This window comes from Natator depressus, chromosome 8 (assembly GCF_965152275.1).
Source record: "Natator depressus isolate rNatDep1 chromosome 8, rNatDep2.hap1, whole genome shotgun sequence".
Taxonomy (NCBI): Eukaryota; Metazoa; Chordata; order Testudines; family Cheloniidae; genus Natator; species Natator depressus.
In genome coordinates, this window is record NC_134241.1 from 49,267,131 (window position 1) to 49,290,253 (window position 23,123).

Consider the following 23,123-nt stretch of genomic DNA (forward strand, 5'->3'; position numbering starts at 1 on the left):
GGGTTAGGATGCAGTGCTGGCTGTAGGACAGCTTGTACCTACTCCCCTTGCAGAATCTTCCCTGAAAATGGCATGTAAGGACATTTGCCTTAAAGGAGCGATGGGCTGCTCTAGCTCTGGTTCCCCACAGTCATCGAGGCACCGGAACACGGCCAGAGTAACCCATTAAGTTAATTTGTGCATCCGCTCTCCTTTGGAGACTGTGGCCTGGCTCCTTGCTTTTATCGAGGTCAAGCCATCATGACTATATATGGGCAGGAGCCAAGAGGAAACGAAAGAAAGCTCATTTTCTCTCTGATTTAATTGTGCCCTGTTTAGAAAGCGCGATGGTATCAGCTCTGGCATGTAAGAGCCCAACTGGAGCAGATCAGATTGGATTTTTGATTGTGCTGCTTCCCACCCCACATGATCTCAGGCCCCGGCTCTAGCCGTGAGGATGAGAGACTCTGCCACTGGGGGAGATTGTTCCAATAACATGTTCTCCATCTGGCTCAACTGGTTGATCTTGTCGGGGCTTTGCTGGAACATGGGTCCAACAGAACTGTGACGGTATCAGCGCCTCGCCGGCTCAGAGAAAAGGATACGCTGCGTGTTTTCCAGGTTCGCTGCATGCTGGGGCTACTAGAGTCATGTGGGGAAAGCATGCTCACGGGGACAAGGGAATGGGTCATGTTCTGTGGCTTCATTCTTTGCACAGACACAAAGGGCCATTTTACCATTTCCCCTGGGCAGGATTTGTTCCAAGGTAGAATTTTGCCAGGAAAAGGCAAAGCCACATTATGCAGCAGGATCAATTCTTAGGAATAGGTGCAGAAAATTCAGAGAGACCAAACCAGGAGACGTCACCCCCATGCTCCTGTTCTCCCACCCCTCTGGGCTCTCCCCAAACTCAGGGTAAAGAATGGGGATTGGCCTCCTCAACCAGTGTAAACTGGTTCCATTCCGCTGAAGTCCATGGAGCCCTGGTGGCTTACAGCAGCTGAGGGGTCGGCCCGGTGCCATTCACCAGAAGCATAAGTCAGGTGAAGAACTCCACACTGAGCGGCCCACCCCCAAGGCCTTCTGAGGGGATGGGCATGAGGAACTGACTCTTCCCAGGGATGAACACCCCTCCCCCCCCCCAACGCAGCTTTGAGTTAAATGCCAGTGAGACATTGTGGGAGAGAAGGACCCCCAAGTGTGATGAATCCTGGGCTTCCCTGCACTTTGGAATGGGAGGGGACCCACTGATTCATCCCCTGCCCTCCAACAAGCTGGGAGTAAAGGAGAAGGGACTTGTGTAGAAGAAGAGGCTCTCCTTCCCCCAACTCCAAATTTGGATGTGGGAACCCCAACTCTCTCAGCCTCTCTGCTCAGGGGGCACAGATTCCTCTCTGGGAACACCAGCTCCACCCTGTCTCTGACTGGTTTTCTGGAGATGGGGGTGAAGGCTCCCACTTTCTCTGAATAGGAGGCACAGAGCTATTCTAGGCGTGCAGCCTTCCCCCCTCTCCCCTGGAAGCAGTTCTGAGTGCAGTCTGGAAGGCAGGGGTATTTAGAGCTCTCCCTGTGGCACTGGGAAAACCTGGGCTCCATTTCACACGCATCTCCTCAGAGGCTTCCAGGCTCTCTTCCTTCTGTTACATTTATCTTCACTGTCAGCCCTTCTTTTAATAAATAAAACATGACCCATATACCTGTCAGGGTTATTTCACACTGAATTTACCTGTGATGCTAACTCTCTCTGAGCACTCTGCCGGCCTAACAGCACCTGGGCTCCGCTTGGCTGCTGCACTTGCTTCCAATTGGACCTGGACCAACCCCAAGAGGGGCTGTCAGGAGAAGGGGCTCTTGTTTAGGCCACCAGCCCCTATGCCTGTCAGCTTCTTAAGACCTGGAGTGTGGGGGGAGGGGGAAGATGGGTGTTCTTGGAAGTGAGCAGGTAATAGCCCATGGCTAGAGAGAGCCGCGTGACAGTGGGCAGCCCCCTCTGAACATTTTCTCTACTATAGCATTGCTGATGCACCCCTGTCCTAACTGGTGTCCCCAGCTGTTGCAGTATGACCCCTTCCCAGCCCTTGTCTCTGGAACACCCCTCTCCCCACCCCCCGCCCCAGCTCTGCCAGTGCCCCTCTAACCTGACCTGCAGCAAACCCTGCCAGCAGCAGGCTGCAGTTCCAGTTATGGGTGCACACAGCTCTGCCAAAACATTTCAGTCCTGACCTTCAACTTTGCCCCCCCCCCACTCTTCCAGTCCTAGGTTCCCCACTGCTTTGTCAATGCATCCCCCTCCTCGATGAGACTCCCCTTGCTATTCCAGCCCTGCCCCCACACCTCGGTCTGAACCTCCAGCGTTCCCCAAACTCCGGCCTTCCCCTCACTCCTTCAAGGAGAGCCTGGCCTCTGCGCCACAGCCTGCCGCAGTTTTGCGGTGCTCGCAGACTTCCATCAGAGTCCAGAAAACTCCTCTCTGCTCTGACCTCTGCGAGCCAATCCAGGTTCCTCCAAGGGCGAAAGGCACCCGAGCTAGCTCCAATAGGTCTGTGGTTAGATTGCTGACACAAAAGGTGGCCGGTCCAATTACATCACAGTGGGATGTTGCTGTGGCAGCATGGGGAGTCTGGCTGAGCCCACAGTTCAGGGGCTGGACCCAATGGTGAGCAGGAGCCGGTTCGCACCGGTTCACTGGAACTGGTTGTTAAATTTAGAAGCCCTTTTAGAACCGGTTGTCCCGCGAGGGCTTCTAAATTTAACAACCGACCAAAAGTGGTGTCTTAGGCGCCGACTCGGTGGCACCCATGGGGAAAATTTGGTGGGTGCAAAGCACCCACCAGCAGCTCCCTGCCCCGCGCCTGGCCCCAGCTCACCTCCGCTCTGCCTCCGCCCCTAGTTATGCTCCGCCCTGCTCTGCTTTAACACACACACACACACACACACACACCCCACTTCACGTGAATCAGCTGTTTGGTGGGAAGCGAGGGAGGGCTGAGAAGCAAGCGGCGGCTTCGCGCTCAGGCCCAGGGAGGCGGAGGCGGAGAGGAGGGGAGCTCTGCAGGGGGGCGTGAGGAGGGCTGCCCATGCTGCAGCAGGTAACCGGAGGGGGGCCCAAGGGAACCGCTTCCCACCCCAGCTCACCTCCGCTCTGCCTCCGCCTCCCTGGGCCTGAGCGCGAAGCTGCTGCTTGCTTCTCAGCCCGCCCAGGCTTCCAGCGTGAACAGCTGATTTGCGGGAAACGGGGTGGGGGGGGCAGAGAAGCAGAGCAGGGTGGCACGTTCAGGGGCGGAGGCGGAGCGGGGTGGAACTGGGGCCGGGGGCGGCGCAGCGCGGGGCAGGGCTGGGAGCAGCTGGTGGAGGCTCTGCACCCACCAAATTCTCCCCGTGGGGGCTCCAGCCCCGGAGCACCCATGGAGTTGGCGCCTAAGGCGCCACTTTTGATGTGATCAGTGGGGGGAGCAGCCGCTCCCCCTGCTCCCCCACAAGCTTCGCTACCCTGCCCCAAGGAGCCAGAGGGACCTGCCCAATGCTTCCTGGGAGCTGCCCCAGGTAAGCACCGCCGGGACTCCCCACCTCGCCTCCCGGCAGGTCCCTCTGGCTCTTAGGGGCAGGGTGGGGTGGGCACCCACTACGGTGGCCCATGAGACCCTCCTGCCCGGTTCCAGGTGCAGTCAGGGGACAGGGGAGGGGGGTGGATGGGGCAGGGGTCCCAGGGGCAGGGGTGCGTCAAGGAACGCGGGGGGTTGGATTGGGCGGGAGTCCCGGTGGGCGGGAGTGGACCACGACCCCCTCGTGGGGTGAGGAGGGAACCGGTTGTTAAGATTTTGGCAGCTCATCACTGGCTGGACCCATAGGGCGGCGTCGGACACTCATCTCCCCATTTTCCCTTGGAGGGAGGGAGCTCTTTCATGTCGTGCTATCGAGCTGGCCAAGCCCCTCGCTATGGTCCAGATCACAAAGGCAGGCTCAGCCAGTGCTGCTTGGCCTGCTGCTGGGCTACTCTCTTAACACCTACCACTGTACAAGTAAGATCTTAACTGGTGGAAATCAGTAGAACTCCACTGAAGTCATTGGACCTACCCCTACCTTGACACCAGCTGTGGATCTGTGCCTCTCTCTCTAAAGTGCTTTACAAACATTAGCCACTCCTCCCAAGAGCTCGGAGGTGGGTGGGGTAACTGAGGCACAGAGATTCAGTCCCTTGCCCCAGGTCACCTAGCAGCAGAGCTGGGACTGGAACTCGGACTTGCTGGCTCCCAGCCCTAGGCACTAGACCATGCAGAGAGCCTGATCACTGCACCTACGGTATTTACTGTACGGCTGGTCGGGGACGGCAGAAGACAGTGTAATTTCTGGTTCAAAGGCTGTATTTTACCTCTGACCCTGTGTCACCAGCCTATCTAATCCGCCGCAGCCTGATTGTGCCTTCCAGCATCCTGTATTCTCCTGCCCATTACGTGTTCCTTTTTACAAGGGTTTTATAAATCCCAGACGAGCGCAGCAAACAGTAAACAAATGCCGACTCGTGTAACCTCAGCCTGAGCCTGGTTTGTTCCCCCAGCAGGTTTAACCCTGGGTCAGGCATTTGTTTAATGGGAGGGAAGAGAGAACAGGGGTCTGGGAAGCACTAACTTTAATTGGTACACAGCAAAGCCATTTGTCTTGCTCACGCTATGCAGCTCTGTGGGAGTGAGGGGCTTCTGTTCCGAAGATGCACAAGCAGCGTGTAGAAGAGGAAGCCGGGACGGCCATGGCACTATAGGCAGGATCAGCTGCATTCACCTCCTGCAGTAGCAAGGCCTTTCAGAGCTGGCAAGTAGCACTTTGGAGCAGCGGCTGCCAGAGTCAGTTGACCCTTGGCATGCCAACAGGACAAATACAGCTCAGCAGGGATTGTTTCTGAGGCCTAGTTTCTTGGCAGGGCCTCAGAGCAGACTTAGCCTTTTAGTGCTTAGCAAGGAAGAAGGCCAGGTGGCTAAGGTGCTAGACAAGGCTTAGAAGAGCTGCGCTCTATTCTTGTCTATGCCACAAATGCCCTGGATGACCCTGAGCACCTCCGTTTCCTCTTTGTAAAAGAGGGATGATAACATCACATCCCTCACCTTTGTCTGTTTAGCCTGGCAGCTGTTCGGGGCAGAGACGGCCTCTCACAGTGTGTACATACAGCACCGAGCGCCGGGCAGGGGGCTGAGCTCCTTTGGAGCCTCTAGACACAACCATAACAATAATAATAATTAGCAGCAGCCCCTTCTAAGGGCTCTTTCTCGAGTGACCACCACGGGAATGAGACCTGTTCACCGCTGGGCACCAAGACTCCTAGCTGTGTCCTTCCCCGGCAGCATGATCCTAACATGGCCATAAGTGCCAGTCATGCTGGTGGTGATTGACACGGACACCAGGCCACAGGGAGACAGAGTGAGCTCCCCCCTCAATTCACTTCACACAAGGCCCTGAATAGCCACCCGTCTCACTGCAGCGGGGTCCTTTTTGAGAAGAGGTTGCAGACAGCCCCCTGCAGCTTCTTCCCTTTGACATCAGGCTGCTGTTAAATGGGCTTGTCCTGCATTAGAAATAATTTTCCTTATGGAGAAGTCAGGCGCCAGTTTCCTCTGCCCCATAGCTCTGCTGTTGGCTTCATCAAGACCCTCTCCATGTTCTCTGGCATGGGTGCACCAGAGAGAGAAGAAGAATGTACATTGGTGTAGTGATCCAGCCGGTGCTAAATGGGAGGCTTGCTAGATGGCATGGGTAATTACAATTCATTAAATATTCTGTAACCCAAATTATTTAATTACCAGGGCTTCCCCACAGCAGCGGAGTTGATTTAATCACGCAGGCTATAAAAATTAGAAACGCTGCAAATGGGATCTTATTGCCTCACACGTTTTAAATAAACTGTTTTGCATGAAGTGAAACGAGCAGGCAGGGGTGGGAAGCAGCTGCAGCCCTGGATGGATATGGAGCTGGGCGGCTCATGGGAGGAAGGAATCAACAAAGCCTCTATGAAGGTGTCAGCCGTGGCACTGTAGCATATAAATTACCAGCATGTTGATGTAAAGCATCAGGATGGGGAACGGCAGCTTGTTACTGCTGGTTTCCGCAGCGTCAAGGTGCTGCTGGGTCTCTTCGAGGCAATTTGTGAGTCAATCGAGCCCGACTCACCAATTCATCATGACCTGAGCTGGGTGCAAGGGCAGAACTTAAACAGAGAGAGCCAGCTGGGAATGCGCGCCAGTGCTGCGGTTTGCAGCTGGGTGCTGGGCCGTCTCGTGTAGGGACTAGTGAGGGCACAGAGAGCCTTTCATGGCTAGATTCCAGGAGAGAGGCAGGACGGGGTCAAGAGATCCAGACTCAGTGCCTGGCTCTATTACAGACACCCCCTGTGATCCTGGGCTAGTCACTTCACCTCTTCATGTTTCAATTCCTCCTCTGTAAACTGGGGATAAGAGCCCTTTTCTCCCACTCTTGTCTATTTCTCATGTGATGTGTAAGAACAGGGCCCCAGTCCTGGTTGGGGCCTCCAGGCCCTAGCATAATGAAAAAGATAAAGAGAAAAATCTAGCCCAAGTACATTGTGGCCCCAAGCCATTTATAGCTTATTGGCTAGCCCGCCTGAATGGGGTTGGTTGCCTCAAGCCAGTTTCCAAGTGTCTGCTGCCAAAAACATGCCGTCACGCCTGCTCTCTTGCTGGCAGGCTAAACAAAGAGGCTTAGGATGGAATAAAGATGGAGCCTCTCCCTGCAAGAGATGGTCCCTCCACACCAAGCTCGAGGCCCATTGCAGGGCAGTGTGGGGAGGGGAGCTTACACTGCTGCAGCCCTGAAGTTCTCTGGACAGAGGACTTTAGGCTGACCTCGTTCAATGTGCACCTGTTGTAGTAAGATGCCAAGAAATACCTGCAGAAGAGAGCGTGATGCTACAGGGAATTGACACTGCTGAATCAGTGGGTCTGTACTGCCTCCTGATCCTACCCTCCACACTGCATACTATTATTTTGGAAACGACATTGCACCCCTCTCTCTGCATCCTTCAGTAACCAAAGGACACAAGATTCCAGTCAAAGTTGTTGGGGAGGATGGGGTGAGGTGGGGTAGAATGGACAGGGATGGCTTCCTCGATTTAACCCCTCAACCCACACAGTTAGATTGCTACCATTCTGAGGCCCTTGCCCATCTGCATTCTGATTTGACCTATAGAATACTCATGATAAATACAAACAGCTCTGAATATCTTCACCCCAAATATGAACATGATCTGTGTACAAATATCAGAGCCTATGAACATCTGTGCCAGGAGCTTAGGAGGACTCTAGAAAGGATTAGACATTGATATGGATAATAAGAACATCCTCTGTTACGTTAGAGAGGATAAAAACGCAGAAGGGACAAAAGCCCTCATGCATCCAGGCACGAGTCAAGTACTAACTGCCCCAGGTTAGAAAGAAACTCCCCTTATGGGAAGGTTATTTATTGCATAATTACCCTCAATGGGGGGTTTACACCTCTCTGAATTTTCTACCACCAGAGCAGATGAAGCATCTGGGATGGCAATTCCTATGATCCGATGACTCTTTGTTCAAGAGTCTCCAAGTATGTTTTGCATCTACTCCCTTCTGCTCTGTTACCTTACCCTTATATACGGCATTTCTGCATAGCTGTAAATAAGGCTCTGGATACACTGTGACACGTACGTTTTGCCTACCCCATTCCCCACAGCTTAAGAGCAACGGAGGCAGCTGATTTCATCGGATGAAAAGAGTTGGACATAAATATAACCGTTTTTCCTTCTAGAGCCCCTGTGTTTGAGGATCTCAAAGCACTTTACAAACATCAATTAATCTGATTCAGTTAATGGATAGACAGGGATCACACCACCCAACTCAGAAATACGTCCTTCTCTGGACTGAAATGTCTCGTGTGTTTTACATCACTAGGAATACATCGCAACAGTTAAGATCAGGAAGTGAAGACCACCATATTAAAATGCTTTCTGCAATGTCAACTGAAGCAGGCAGAATGTAATTAGAGGACCTAGAATTTCACCAAGACACCACGATTGACACTCCTATATTGAGGGGGGAAGCCCTGGGAAGTATCGCCGAAACGAAAAGTTCAAAAACCACGAGTCAGACCGACCCTCCCTCCTCCAAAATAATGAGATTGGCCCAAAAATCATGAGTTAAAACAATAACCAGTGACTGGTTTTGGAGCGGTCTTCTGATTTTTAAACCCCTCCCCCCTGCCAATGTGTTGCCAGTTTATAGCGAGAAATACTAGATTGGACATTGCACTTCTACATCAATTAATTTTGTACCCCAGTCCCATATTAACTTTGCACCTCAGAGCCACATCAATACAGTGTGCTCCCCATCCTCACGTCTCCCAGCCTCACATCCATTCTGTGCACCCGGTCACACAACCCTGCTCTCCCCTTTGCCCTCTAGCTCCACATCTGCCCCTGGTCCCAGGAGGTGGTTTTTCCCACTGCCCCCATGCTAGGCTGGGTGAGGCAGCTCCAAAGGTGGTCTCTTCTCCCCCTTTCCAGGTCCCATGCTGCAGCATTAGAAAGCAGGAGAACAGAAGGGGAGGAGCAGTGAATGGGACCCATTTTTCACAAGAGTGGATGGAGGAGAAAGGATCAGAGCTGCCCTGAGCTGTTGGGCCCCTTCTGCTCCATCTTATGAGACTGGCAGCAGCTGCTTTCTCTGTCCCTTCCCCATGCAAAACCGCCTTCAGCTGCTAAGGGTCAGGAAGAGCTCTGCCTGCCTCCTGCAGCATCTGTGATAGGTTGTTCTCCCCAGGTGGCAGGAAAGTGGGGATCTCAGCCAGACAGAGGGAGTTTTCACCTGCGCAGCCCTAAAATCTCTTGAAGGCTGGAGCTTCTGGTGTCAGACTGGCTTTGGCAGGGGCCAGTTGAAAGCTGGCAACACTGCAGGTTGGTCTTTAAACAGTCAAGACTCTTGAATAATGACAGGTTTCAGAGTAGCAGCCGTGTCAGAACGATGGCACAGCCAGCAGCTCAGCACCCCCTAGCACCAGGCGTGGGAATTACTCCTGGAGACAGACACATCACCTCCTAAAGGACCAACACCACTTCTTGCCACACCGAGACTCTCCCCCACCGAAGCACTGATTCCTCCATAGCTCACATAGTTCACAAGAGCTACTAGGATTGCTGCACAAGGTGCTTCCACACTGCAGGCCAGAAACTAACCATAAAAATAGTGTATTGGAAGACTCCCTTGCTGTCGGGTGGGAGGAATACCTTCAAAGCAAAGGATCAGGAACCCATACAAAGAGTTTGGTGCTTTAATCCCTGCTGAATTATCAAGTCTAGCCTCAATCCTGTGGGATCAAGAGATGTCAATTTCATCTGTCATGCCGCATGACACTGTATCAGTCTATCTATCCATCCTCCTTAGAGTCTCTATCCTATTATCCAGACACCCTTCTGATTTCTCTAACATGTTTCTCTATCCATTTATACTGTTCCTCTGTCTTGCTTCCCCATCCATGCTGTTTATTTGTCTTGCCTACGCTATTTATTTACCCACTACTACAACGACCACCTGAATGAGGCTGTCTATCCATCTCCGTTATATTTGCATAGATCCCTCTCTCCTATGTATAGCCTACTGTGCTAAGTGCTTGCTCATGTCCTAAGCCTGCCCCAATAAGCAGTAAAAACATCTTGTGCGTGAGACACTGCAACGGGATTCAGGAGCTCTGAGTTCAATTCTTGGCTCTGTCACAGAGTCCCTGTGGTGACCTTAGTGCCTCCATTCCCCTCTTGTAAAGTCAGACTTCCCTGATTCTGGGGGGTTCCGAGTGAGGCTAATCCAATAATATTTTATTGGCACTTAAATATTACAGTGATAAGGGCCACATAGGTACCTAGATAAGGCGATAACTCAGCAGTCTGTCCCTATTCAGGGAGACATTGACTTCAGCATGTTTGTAAAGTTAAACACATGCTTAAATGTGCTGATAGGAATGCACTTTAGCATGTACTCAAGATTTGCTAAATTGGGACCTAGATGAGCAATACACGGTTTTCAAGTTCTCCTAACTTTGCTAAAACCAAGCCATTCGTTTTTAAACCTAGCAAGAGATCTATTCCTTGTTACATTTGCCATGCTAAATTTGCACTTTTTAACAGCAGCAATTTTTTACATATTCCCATTCAAAAGGACTGGGTTAGAATTTTAAGCAGGAAAAATGTCCTTTAAAAATAAAATCTGTACTGAGCTAAGCAACGGAAGAAGAAATTTTGCTCAGGCTTTCAAAAAAATTCAGCTTCAGACAGAAACCCATGGACTTTCGAATTCAAGAGGTTGTGTGCAATTTAAAACAAGTTCTGAAAAAATGATTTTGCAACAGTAACTGTAGTAGATGCTGTAAGTGACCACCAGATAGAGAGATGTATGGATGCATTTATGGATGGACAGTCAAATGGTATATATATAAAATGTGTTTGATAAAAATTTATGAATTCAGTATAGCCCTGGTTTTCTGGAGGTCTTACAAACATCTGAGTATAGGAACAGTCATTCCATTTAAGACCAGGACCCATTAGTCTGATATCTTATCTCCAGTGGTGGGCATTACCAAATGTTTCATAAGAAGGAGACAGAAACGCCACAATAGACTATTATGTAATAAGTTGTCCCATAGGAGAAGTTACTTCCTAACCACAGGCAGTTACTGGTTCATTTATGCCCTGAAGCATGAAGGTTTATACCTCTTCTAGTTCCTTTTTCATTCCGTTGGCTACAACTCGTAATGGTGTCATTAATCGTACAAATTACCAATCCTTTTTTGAATTCTACTCTTGGCTTCAGGAAGAATTCTCTTGGTCTCAAAAGGTAACCTGGAGAATACTCTGCCACAAGGTAATTGTGACTATTTTAAGAAATGTTAATATTAAATAAATAAGAAATGTTTCCATGTATCAGTTTTACCTGTATTACCTTTGAATTTTACCATCAATCTGTTTGTTCTTGTATTATGAGATAGGATAAATACGGGCACCTAGTTCACTTTCTCTGCACCATTCATTATTTTGCATACCTTTATTTTGTCCACACTTATTCATCTTCTTGCCAAACTAAACAGTTTGAAACTTTTCAGTCTCTCCTTATATGGAAATTGCTCCACATCTCAAATCATTTAGTTACCTGTCTCTGGACCCCTTCTATTTCTGCTAAATATTTTTGAACTGCACACAGTATTCCAGGCAATTCCACTGAGTTACATAATGGCACTCTGATATTTTCAGAATTATTTCTATCCCTTTCTTTATGCAGCTTCACAGCTCTTTATACTCATTAGTGAATTTAGTCTCACAACATCCACGTGAGCATTATTATGCTCCATTTTTATAAATGAGGAAACTGAGGCGCAAAGAGGTGACTTGCCTGAGGTCACAGATCTAATTAAGGCCCAACTAATCTGAGGGCCTCTTCTTTCCCCCTTCCTGCAAATCTATGGTCACTCCGGATACAGCCATGCTTGCATATGCATGCAATAAGAAACAGCTAACAAACGCAAGTAACACACATCTAATCCAGGAGAAATTACTCCTCCAGCCGTGGAAAGAAACGAGTGGAGGATTTCTGTAATATACAGTGCAGCCACCCCTTTCAAATGTCTCATTTCGAGGGACATCACTCTTCTTGCTTCTAAAATTCTCCAGCCCCTCTCACTTTTATTGTTGAGGATTATTTATTCCGGAAACAAAGAATCAAGAAGCTGGGGCTGGAGACAGAGTCAGTTACATGAAAGGAAGGAACTGCACCACACGGTGATTTTCATGCATCTTTGCCCCTTTGGGCCTTGGCAGGCTAAGAATAGGGAAGCCCACCAAGTCTCTCCCATCAACACCATGGTTGGTGTCTATTTCCCCCTGAGACTTAGTCACAACTCAGATAACTGTGTGTTGATGAGCACCACTGGGCATATGGACCCTCACTATAACGAACCCTTTATTTCACTGGGAAGAAAACATCGAAAACAAGTTCTTATTGACACTGGAGACCTCTTGCTGCAATGACTCACCATCTCCAGTAAATCTAGTATTGTTTAGTAGACAAAGAATGGATTATGTAGCAACATACAGACATCAAAACCAAAACAAAGATGAGCATACCAACCCCAGCAGGACACATGTGACAACTACAAACTGGGTTACTCACAAGACTAGCAGTAGCTGGGAGATACAGGACACTAACTCTAGGTCACTGGATCAGACCTTTCATGTCCTAGTGATCAATGTTGATTACCAAAGAGGATAAGGATTGAAAGGGTACAAAGGCCAAGATGTTCCAAAGTGACTAGTGATTTTGGGTGCTTTGGTTCTCAGGCTCACCAGTTTCTGAACATCGGGTCCATTCAAGGTGTCTCGTGATGGGCATCCAGAAGTTACTGGTTGCTTTTGAATTTCTTGGGTAAAAGATGAACACGCCACTACAGGTGGTCCTTCCACATCAGGAATGAGGTATGTTAGCAGGTAGCTTTGTGGAGACCTGAGCAAACCCTGCTATTTCACACCTGAATCACATTCAGAGATGCCCATGTGCTCACCCTTAGCACCCCCTGTTGTTCCAGTCCTGGGAGTCTCTGTCTAGGAGTGCATCAGCTGAATCAAATTGCTTGGTGGTTTTGTGATGTGAACAAACATCCAAAATAAAGTAGACTCAAGCCACCAGGCTCAGGTCAACTATAACTTCAGTCACCCTTGAGACCAGGTGCCCAGAAATAAAAGGCACAAGCATTAACCCACTCAGCTCTACCGTTCCTGACTTCATGTCATCTGTGTCCGGGTTGACTCCAACCATATGCCGCAAGAAGAAAGAGCTATACAGGACAGCTGTGTGTAACAGCACTGGCTGGACATGGCTTGTGCAGGCAAGCCAGCTGTTGGCACCTCCATGCTGCAGCACTAGTGTCATTCAGCAAATCACAGAAGATGTTGGAGTTAAATGCTCCTGCAACGTAGATGGTAAGTAGGGCTCTCTGGTTAGGAGATGGTTGCAGCCCAACTGTATTAACCCTGCTTCATATCCGATATCAAACCCATATGGGGCATGGATACCATTCATTTGGCCAACAGGATTGGGCATACAGGCAGATCCTCAGCTAGTGTAAATTAGTGTAGCTCTATTCAAGGCAATAGCCCTTAGTGCACTCACTACTTAAATGTCTATCGCTTAACTGCATAATTTGTTTACTGTGTGGATCTGCTCCAACTCCCACTGAAGTCAATGGGTGCTTTCCATTGCCTTTGATGGCAACTGGAGTAGGTCTGATGTGAATACAACTCATGTGGCTGAGATCTGGCTTCCCCATGCTGTATGTCTTGCTACTGTGGTTAACTGCATAGGGAGAAGGCACTAACCTAAATGCATAGATACCAAGGCCCAGACCCACAAAGGTATTTAGGCTTCTAATTTCTGAGCCGAATTCCCTCAAACGTCTGGATCTGGATCCAAGCTTTGTGGATCAGTCCTCTCTCTGTAATGGGGCCCTGCCTGGAACTCTGGAGCCAAACTGCTCCCCCCCCCAACTCTGGGAAAGTTAGAATCCAGAGCCTGAATTGGATACCCCAGGCCCATCTTCAAATTCACGTTTACTGACTGCATGCTCAGCACACTAACTGGATGTCTGACAGCTGCCGATCTACAGCGTGCGCGCTCTGGAGAAGGAAGGAAGACTTCTCAACAGGTTTTGTCCATACGTCAGTTTCTCTTGAAACGCCTGGCAGTACATGCGGCAAATCCTAAGGTGGAAAAGTCCCGGAGATGTATAAAAGCATGGTTGTGACAGAACATGGTGAAAACATGTGGGAGAGCAGATAACCGTGCAGCCCTCCCAACACCTAACTTTGGGTGACTGCATATTCAGAGCCTAGTGCTGTGACTGAAAGAATAAGCAGGTTGCAGAATTAGTCAAACCTCAGAGAAAAACCCCTCTTTTCTTGCAGACTACGCTCTCGAAAGCATGCTCCACCCCACAATAGTTCTGTGTGTTCAGTTCCACTCTGAGTGGTTATCCCCTAGGGATGAAATTCACTCCTGTGTGTAAGGTCAGCACAAGACCTATGTGCCACTTAATGCTTCAAAATAGGGCTGAATTGGGACTTAAAGCGGCGTATAGATCGTGAACTAGCTCTCTGCATGGGGCGAATTTCACCCTTCATGAACATTGCTGGATAGTCCAAAGAGGCAGCAGTAGGACAAACCTTCCAAACACGAACATGAGAAAACCCATCCGTTTTTTCCTGTTTAAAGTTACTGTATGCGGACTCGTCTTTTCTCTTGCAATGTAACCAGAATAATGCTCACGGCAAAGGAGACCACTCACAGTAAATGCCTGCAAAACTCCACGATACTCCTCCCTGCCAGGGACCTAGCCTTTAACTATGCACTACTGTCCTCAGAGAAGCAGCCAGGAACATCTAGGAATGTTGGCAAGACAAAGAAATAGTGGCAAGTTTCCCCAAGTACCTGTAAAAATTCCTGGACCCCACAATTCCCCCCGTTTCTTTTGAGATATCTGCCAGTTCAACTCCACGTGACTGGGCTCATGCAGGTGCCACTGGAAAGAACTCTATGACCAGTGGTATTCACGAGGTCAGGCTCTATGATCATAGAGGTCCCTTCTGGCCTTGTGTCCATGACTCTTCTCGGTAGATTACTGGAATATGTGACCAGCAGAGAGAGGGGGAATTTCAAGTGTCTGGTAGAAAGCTCTTTTTCAAACATTTCTTTCAGAGTGATTTTTTTAAAGTGCTGATGAGAGGAGCCAGCTTGGAAATCTGTATCTTATTAAGTAACTCTATTCAGATTCTGCAGCTTATCCCCAGAATGGGCAGAAGCTGGGCAAGCATCTCCACCACTTTTCTCCATTAACATGCCTCAATTCTGACCTATGGCATCCTCCTCTAAGATTAGTCTCCATGGTCTAGTCAATCCTTGGGCTCTCTGCCAAGCCAGTGGCAATTGTCAAGGTGGGTTCTTTTTCTGGATCCTTGTCCATTAGGAACTGATAGAGACCATCAACTCATTTCATATTGGCCACCAAATAGTCTGCCGAGGGTAATAACTTGGAAACACAACTGACCTGGACTTGGACAGATTTCACCCAATGATTAAGAGACAAAAAAACTACTTTGCAAATTTGTGTGTATATGTGCACCCCCTTTTTCCACAGGGAATCAGGTGAGTTTCTTATATGTCCCATCTGATTTACATACACCATAACAAAGTCCAGGACAAAATGTACAGGAAAACACATTTCTTCCCGTATGGATACTATACAACATGAAGAAAAGGAGTACTTGTGACACCTTAGAGACTAACCAGTTTATTTGAGCATGAGCTTTCGTGAGCTACAGCTCACTTCATCGTATGCATCCGATGAAGTGAGCTGTAGCTCACGAAAGCTCATGCTCAAATAAACTGGTTAGTCTCTAAGGTGCCACAAGTACTCCTTTTCTTTTTGCGAATACAGACTAACATGGCTGTTACTCTGAAACCTATACAACATGAGTTTCATAGCTCTTGAGACAAGTCCATCAGGGGAATGTAAACAAAAAGGTGGTGGATCCAAACACCATCCTAGCTTCAGATTCTAATAATAATGGAAGATGCCATCCTTTTCCTGGTGTATTAGGGACTTCTTTGTTCTGCCAATAAGAGGCCTCCCCTTGTGAAGCAATACATGGCAGCATTAGCATTGTGCGTTTCCCTAGCTGACAGATAGCACTGTACCTTGCCTGGTTAGTACAAAAGTAAACACTGCCATGGCTACTTAACATCAGACAGAGATGTATGGGAGTGCACGGGGGAGCTCAGGTGGAAGACAGCTATGGAAATCAGCGTTGGAGGATGCTGTTTCTCTCGCCTCGTATCATCCCCAGGAAGCAAAGACTGCACGTCACTGAAAAATGGAACTTTGTGCCAGACTGACAGTCCTGGGCCCAAGTCTTCGATCTACAGAGCAGTTACAACACAGGCTGGTGCGGTGTCAGCTACCTCCCTCAGGCTGTCCGTGACATGCCTGGAGGGACTACTTTTGGTGGGGGAGCCAGTAGCTCACTCGGTGGGCCGCTCAAATACTTGACCTCTACTAGGACTGCGAACACAAGGGCCAAATGTGGCCCAAACACAGACACCTGTCCATTGAGAACTAAACTGAGACCACCTGGTCATTTCACATGAGATACCAGATGGGAAGAGCTTGAGGGGACTACTCAACTGGTCTGATTTAAACCAAGCTCCAGATCCTACTAGCAACCCCCTGCACCGTTCATGTTTGTGATAAAGAAAAGAACCAGAAAACAACCCTATAATCATGTACAGCTAGGCTTCTGTCTTTTTTCTATGCTTATCTGTCCTTTCCCTATGTTTATGGGTAGAAAGAATTTGAACTATGTGTTACCTGTACTCCCCGTTTGGGGAAAGAATTCCTTATACAGATGGGCCTCCATGTTCATACCTCAGGACTCAGACCAACAGGGGTTGACCGGTTTGAACTGGAAGAGATATCACAAAGTATGTTGAACCAAGCTATAAAAGCTCTACCTTGTTCTTTGTTCTGGGCTTCGCCATATTCCTCTGTGTAGGAATTGGTGAGCCCTTCAGCTGTCGTACTTGCTAGCATTAAAGTGCCTCATTTTAACTAAGAGTCCTGACTTTGTGTTTGTTTGGCTAATACAGAAGTCCAGGGAAGGCTACCCTCCCAACCCTAGACGGGAGGGAAACCCTTTTTCCCTAACATTTGGAAATGAGTATTTATCAGTATTGCTTTCACTTTCGTAGCCTGCCTGGCCATCGTCCTAGCTGAGCAGTTTGGGATGGGAGACTTGGTACAAAGACCTATGTTTTTGGTGATAGCGTGCATGGTCTGCAGACCAGTGACCACCCACATATTCATCTGGTGTAACCCTTCCCCACAATCAACCCTGGCAAAGGGGCAACAGAAAATCAGTGGGGACACTGAAGGCCTCCGAAGCACATCAGGTAGAGCAATTGTCTGAGCTGGGCCTCACGCACTTGGCAATCAGGAGCCAGGAAGCATGTGGAGGTGGAAAAAAGAGACAAATGTAAAAAAAGAGACAAAGAGAACAATTAAGAAAAAATGCAGGAGAGATGAGGACATAATTTGGTTCAATGGTCATGACAAGACAGGGTCCCTATTCTCGGCCCCCAGGACATCATTATTACCCAGTGGGAATAATACATATCCTGTCCAGGGAAAAAAGTTCTGGGGGTGTTCAAATCCAAAGTTTTGCTTCAACCCATCTCTGGAAACAACAGCCCCCATGTTGCACCTGGCTGAATGCTGTTGTGTAGGACTTTGGATTTGAATACCCCCGAAGACTACAAATTTTCCCCATGAGTGCTCCAACCCCGGAGCACCCACAGAGTCGGGGCCTAAGGCTCCATTTTGGCCAGTTGTTAAATTTAGAAGCCCTTTTAGAACCGGTTGTGGGGTTCCAGTGAACCGGCTCTAGCTCACCACTTATTGTCCCCCCCCCCCCCCGCTCCCTCCAGCAAGACCTATTGCTGGCCTTTTAAAGGGACACCATCATCCTCAGAATCTGAGTGAACACATTGCCCCTGCTACTGTTACAAATAACCCTCAAAAATTACTATGCTAAATTTTTCAAAATATAGGCGAGTACAGTTAGGAACCTAAATCTAAATATTTAGGTACCTAGATATCAGAAGCCTGGTTTTCAGATGTGCTCAGCACCCACAGCCACCAGATAATGGACCTGATTCTGGCTTTACTCCAGTTCCACAAGATTGACTTTGGTGGAATCACTCCAGATTGTCACTGATGTGAATGAGATCAGAAGAGAACCCAGTGGGATTGTGGGTACACAATAGCTCTTAAAAATCAGGTCTCTCCTGATTAAGAGCCTAAATCTGGATTTTGATGCCTAACTTTAGTTAATTCCAGTTGACTTCAACAGAGCTGGAATTTCACCCTCAGTTCTTTGGATAACATCCAAGACCAAAGTCCTTACTGGTGACGGTCATTAAAGGTTCCAGAGTACATTTTGCAGAGGATAGGCCTGTTGAACTGGCTACATTCTCCCTAGCTAAATTCCCTTTGCAGTTTAAATGGATAGAGTAACTTCTTCTCTTTCTGTCTTCAACTGATGTGTGGTGTTGCTGAGAGATGCTATAGAGGTGGCTGTATTTCAGTGCTGGGTGAGGTAATTTCGGTATGTTTTATTTGTACGTTTCGATGGGATCCCTTAGCACAAAGGATGATAGGCACATAAGATATTAAAAAGAAAAGACCCATAACTAAAGTGTCTGGCATAAACACAGCTACCTCATAAAAGATCAGGGCATTTTTTCCCCTCAAGAAATAAACTAAAAATGAGCTAACAGAAAGAAAAGAAACAGGCCACTGAGCATGAGTCCCTGGGTGCCATGTGCATGGGGCAACCTTAGAGGGCACAACAACATCAAAGTGGTCATTAGGTCATTGCATCTTGCAACACAGAATTGACTACAGACCTTCATCAAGGCTTTTTCCATGCACAGAGGCCATGTCCTATTCTGCTTGGCTGAGGATTTGACAGGTCATAAGCAGGAAGAGATGGGAGAAATTAACTAGAGAAAGATTCAACACAGGGAGCAAAAAACTTGCAATTTGACAACACATGAGTGAAATTGATGCCTGGTATTAATGCCATTGACCTGAGCAAGGATGAATTGGGCCCAGCATTCCTCTCTCAGGACACATTCCTTCCTTTCCCTAAACTGTGCCTTGCAGCATAGAAAGGAGAATATACTGCCTGTTTAAGGGTTAGGCTTAGACATGGCCACTTCCGCCAGAAAGAAGCCCACAGCTGAGATATCAAAAGGAACGGCTTGATGAAATGGATCCCAGTGCACCGAACAATTCTCACTCTCCACAGACATATACACCTAGAGTCACACTCAGATACACCTTTAAAGACTGCAAAAGGCACTCAGCTATTTAACCCCCGGTGGGGAGAACAGGCCTGTGAGAGAGAAAACAAAAAGAGGGACCAAAAATAGATCAGGGCCGATCAAGTGGGGAGACAAAAGGGAAAAAAATGGAGAGGGGACAGTTTAGGGTCAGAGGTGTAACCAAAGAGTGCCACTGGGTGACAGCGAGTAGAGCAGCACAGAGAGGAAGGTTAGAGTTGCCAACTTTCCAGTTGCACAAAACTGAATACCCTTGCCCCACCCTCTTCCTCAAGCCCCCACCCCTTCTCAGAGGCACCACCCCTACTCACTCCATCCCCCCTCCCTCTGTCACTCGCTCTCCCCCACCCTCACTCACTTTCACCGGGCTGGGGCAGGGGGCTGAGGTGCGGGAGGGGGTGAGGGCGTCAACTGGGGGTGCAGGCTCTGGGGTGGGGCTGGGAATAAGGGGTTTGGAGTGTGGGAGGGGGCTCCAGGCTGAGGCAGGGGGTTGGGTTGTGGGTGGAGCCCAAAATGAGGGGTTCAGAGTGTGGGAGGGGGATCCAGGCTGGGGTAGGGTGTTGGGGTGCAAGAGGGGTGAGGGCTCTGGCTGGGAGTGTGGGCTCTGGGGTGGGACCATGGATGATTGGTTTGGGGGTGCAGGAGCGGGTTCTGAGCTGGGGCAGGAGGTTGGGGCGCAGGAGGGGGTTTGGGCTCCAGGAGGGAGTTTGGTGCCGGGGATTAGGGTGCAGGAAGGGGCTCAGGGCTGGGGCAGGGGTTTGGGGTGCGGGGTGTGCGCTCTGGGTGGGAGTTTGGATGTGGGAGGGGGCTCAGGGCTGAGGCAGGGGTGCAGGAGGGGTTTCAGGGTGCAGATTCCACACAGCGCTCACATCGGGCAGCTCCCCGCAAGCGGTGACATGTCCCCTGGGCGTTCCAGTTGAAAACTGGACACCTGGCAACCCTAAGAGGGTGCTGGCCTATCTGACCTCCAGTTTATGGAGGGGAACTCCCATGTTACCAGAGTGCTCTACAGAAAAGCGGCCTGTAGATATGTAGTTAGTAGTTACTGTACCTGCAGATGGCACATAGGGATATGCAGCATTGTTCTTAGGTTAGCGAGGACTGACAGAAGTGGTTGTTGTGCACAGCAGATGGCTTCCTCTGTTCAGCTCATTCTGCCTCACAGCGGCAGCAACAGCCACCCCTTCAGAGGAAGGGGGCGGCCAAAAGATATCAGGATCAAAGGTTACAGGAGACAGATGAGAGGCGCGGGAGTGAGCTGGGGGAGAGAGTTGAACAGGTACCTCAGCACAGGTCCGACACAGGCAGGGGCAGTAAGTGCCCCACCTGAGCGCTACAGAGAAGAGACCCCTGGGTGGATTCCCACTCACTGCTCTGAGGCTGACATGGGGGCAGGGATATGGACATGCAGATAACGCTGGAACGATTTAGCTCCTGGGCAGATTCCCAAAAGGTATTTAGGTGCCTGACTTCCACTGATTTGAATGGCAGACACCTGAATACCTTTGAAGATCTGGGCCTAGGTACCTCCCATAGCTCAGTCCCCACTTGGAGAGGAGTCGGGTGGAAGGAGATCAATTATGCCTCCATTATGCAATGAAAGCATCGTTAATGTCTCTGTTAGCTCAGCACATGGCTGGCATTGCGGCCTCACTCATCTAGTCTCTTCTGCTGAAGTGCAGCATGGGATAGCTGTCCCCACTGATTACACCACTGCTGTCCCCCTGCTGCCTTAGCTGTGATGCAGTCACATCCCAGCGAAAAGTATCCTGATCAATACACCACTCCTTCCTTCCTCCCCACTGCACCTCCTTTTGCTCTATCATTTCATTCTCTCTCCTCTTCTCCCTGCCACTTTCATTTCCATGGAAACCCCGTCCTTCATCAACCCCCCCTTCTTGCTCCTACACTTTTTCCTCTTTTCTACACACAATCTGGAGCTGGTTTAGTTAAAAACTGGTGCAAGCCCCTGTGTGGATGGTCTGAGTTGGTGTACAGTAGCTTCTTCCAGTTTAGCTTAAACCTGTTCCTAATCAACTTGAACGAAACAGAAATAAAGTCACGTCTACACTAGAAGGGCTTTACTGGTATAGGGAATCCAGTACACTATAGGGCAGAGCACGCCTAGTGTGGACGTAGCTATGGCGACAAAAAACCGTGCTTTGAACCAGCGTAGCAAAACAAGCTATGCTGGCGTAGCTTTGCTGGTGTAGCTGCAACTACACTAGGGGCTTCTGCCGGCACAGCATGTCAAGATCACACCTTTTCACAGCCGCAAGTGATGTAGCTGTGCCGGCAGAAGCCTGTAGAGTAGACCTGGCCTAAGAGAGAGACCAGCCAGGGGGTTTTCACTGGGTTAACTAAACCAGTTTAAATTAACCTTGTAGGCGTCTAAGGCTTTGCCTACACAGTTTGACTATGTCCATTAGAGGTGTGATTTTAAATGCTATTATATACCAGTACATCCCCCAGCATGAATGCAATCAGACTCGTGCCTTATACCTGTAGGGAAGGGGAATGCGCTACTGGAATAGCTATCCAGAGATAAGACTTCTTTAGACTGCTATAACTGTGTCTACTCTACCTGTATAGCTAAGGCACTACAATGTGTCTGTGTAGACAAGGCCTCTCTCTCTTTCCGTCCATTCTTTTGCTTCTGTCTCCAACTGCAGTTACAGTACCTAGCACTTCCACCGTGCTGTACACTTTCAAAGCACTTCATACACATTCACTCCTTTATCTCTCCTGAGCTCTTCCCCTTCCATCTCCTCCCTCTTACATTCCTTTGTGTTGCTGGCTCTCTCTTTCTCCCTCTCTCCTGGTTTGTTCACATTGCTAAAAACACTTGTTTGGGTCAAACATGCTTTTCTGATAAACACATTTCATTGATCGCTTCAAAGCAAGTCCTCAAAAAGTAGCAGATGCTCTGCTCTCAGGATCAATAACATGTTGGAATCTCCTTTTCCCCTCGTCCCCAGCAGATCAGCCTGGGGGATGTGAGAGTGCATTGGAGGTGGCCTTTTGGGACTACCGCATCCCCAGAGATGGCAGTGCAGTGGAACAGCCACAGGTGGGAAAGGCAGAGGAAGACCTGTAGGAGGCTTGCAGCAGGAAGTGCTTCCTGCCTGCACAGGAGGGGAAGGGAAATCAGTGCCTCCACAGGGCAAATCCTCTCCCTGATGCGTTACTAATCAATCCAAACCAAGGGTGCAGATCTGAAAAATACAAGCCAGGTACAATATGCACAAGCTCAGAGCTGCAGACTGGCTTCAGGCAGGTACATTCTATAACACAATCAAACCTACCTCACGGGCAGCCAGCAATGCGCATCCCAGAGGAGCGGAAAGCGCCTGACAGAGCTTTGGACCGGATTCCCCACCACATTGTCCTCTCCGTCTGCGCAAAGCAACTGTACAACACTAAAGCCCTGAGTCTGTACTTACTCCTGTTCACTTTATCCCCAGGGCTCACCACTGGCTTCACGGCCTGGTTTTAAACCCACTTCGCCCTGCTCTAAGCAACTGCACAAGAGGCGGGGCAATGGAGAATCAGGCCCTTTGTAAGCAGCTCGCTGTCATGAGCTCTAAAAGGACACCCCACTCCCTAGAGGGTCCTAGACAACAGCCGGTTGCAGGAAGTCCAGCTCCTACTGCCTGCCTGACAAGGTGGTGATACCGGGGATTCTAAATCACAGTGGAGTCAGGAACATAATGGGGTAATGCTATAGGATGTAGGGGTTTGCAGCTGGAGAGTCAAATGCTTTGGCCCATGATCTGTGCATTTATTGGTGCATTTGAAGCTGTTTGGGATTTCAACCTGCCACAGGTTCATCACCAGAGTCCGTTATCAGCTGACTGAGCAAGGCTTGAAGGCATACAAAGTGTGCAGGCTCTCAGAGTTCAGCACCAACCATCCCCCCTCGCTCCCCTGTTATTGTCAGGACCTGGTGCTACCAGTGCCCATGTGGGGAGGGTGCCCTGGGAATGCAGTCTACGTTGATTCTGGGCTGGCAGTAAGCCACCTGAGTCCATTTTGCTTTTCTTCCGATCCTGATCTCTTGGGTTTGGGATATCTGCCCTTTGCCAGTCGGGGATCAGCACCACGCCAGCCAGTTGCATTGCTGATCTGGACCTACAATCCCCAGCTGGCCTCTGAGGGTATGACTACACTGCAAAA

At 49.3% G+C, this 23,123-nt stretch overlaps 1 protein-coding gene across 6 annotated transcripts in view; it reads right to left on the minus strand.

Moving 5' to 3' along the window:
- The window catches only part of TNR (tenascin R), a 284,069-nt gene that overhangs the window by 201,153 nt on the left and 59,793 nt on the right, over positions 1–23,123 (minus strand). For 2 of the 6 annotated variants that reach the window (XM_074960993.1, XM_074960989.1), the window contains exon 2: positions 16,414–16,507. The exons of the other annotated variants lie outside the window; for them this stretch is intronic. The gene's annotated coding sequence lies outside the window, so the exon portion shown is untranslated. The remainder of the gene's footprint in view (positions 1–16,413; positions 16,508–23,123) is intronic. 6 annotated transcript variants of the gene reach the window in all.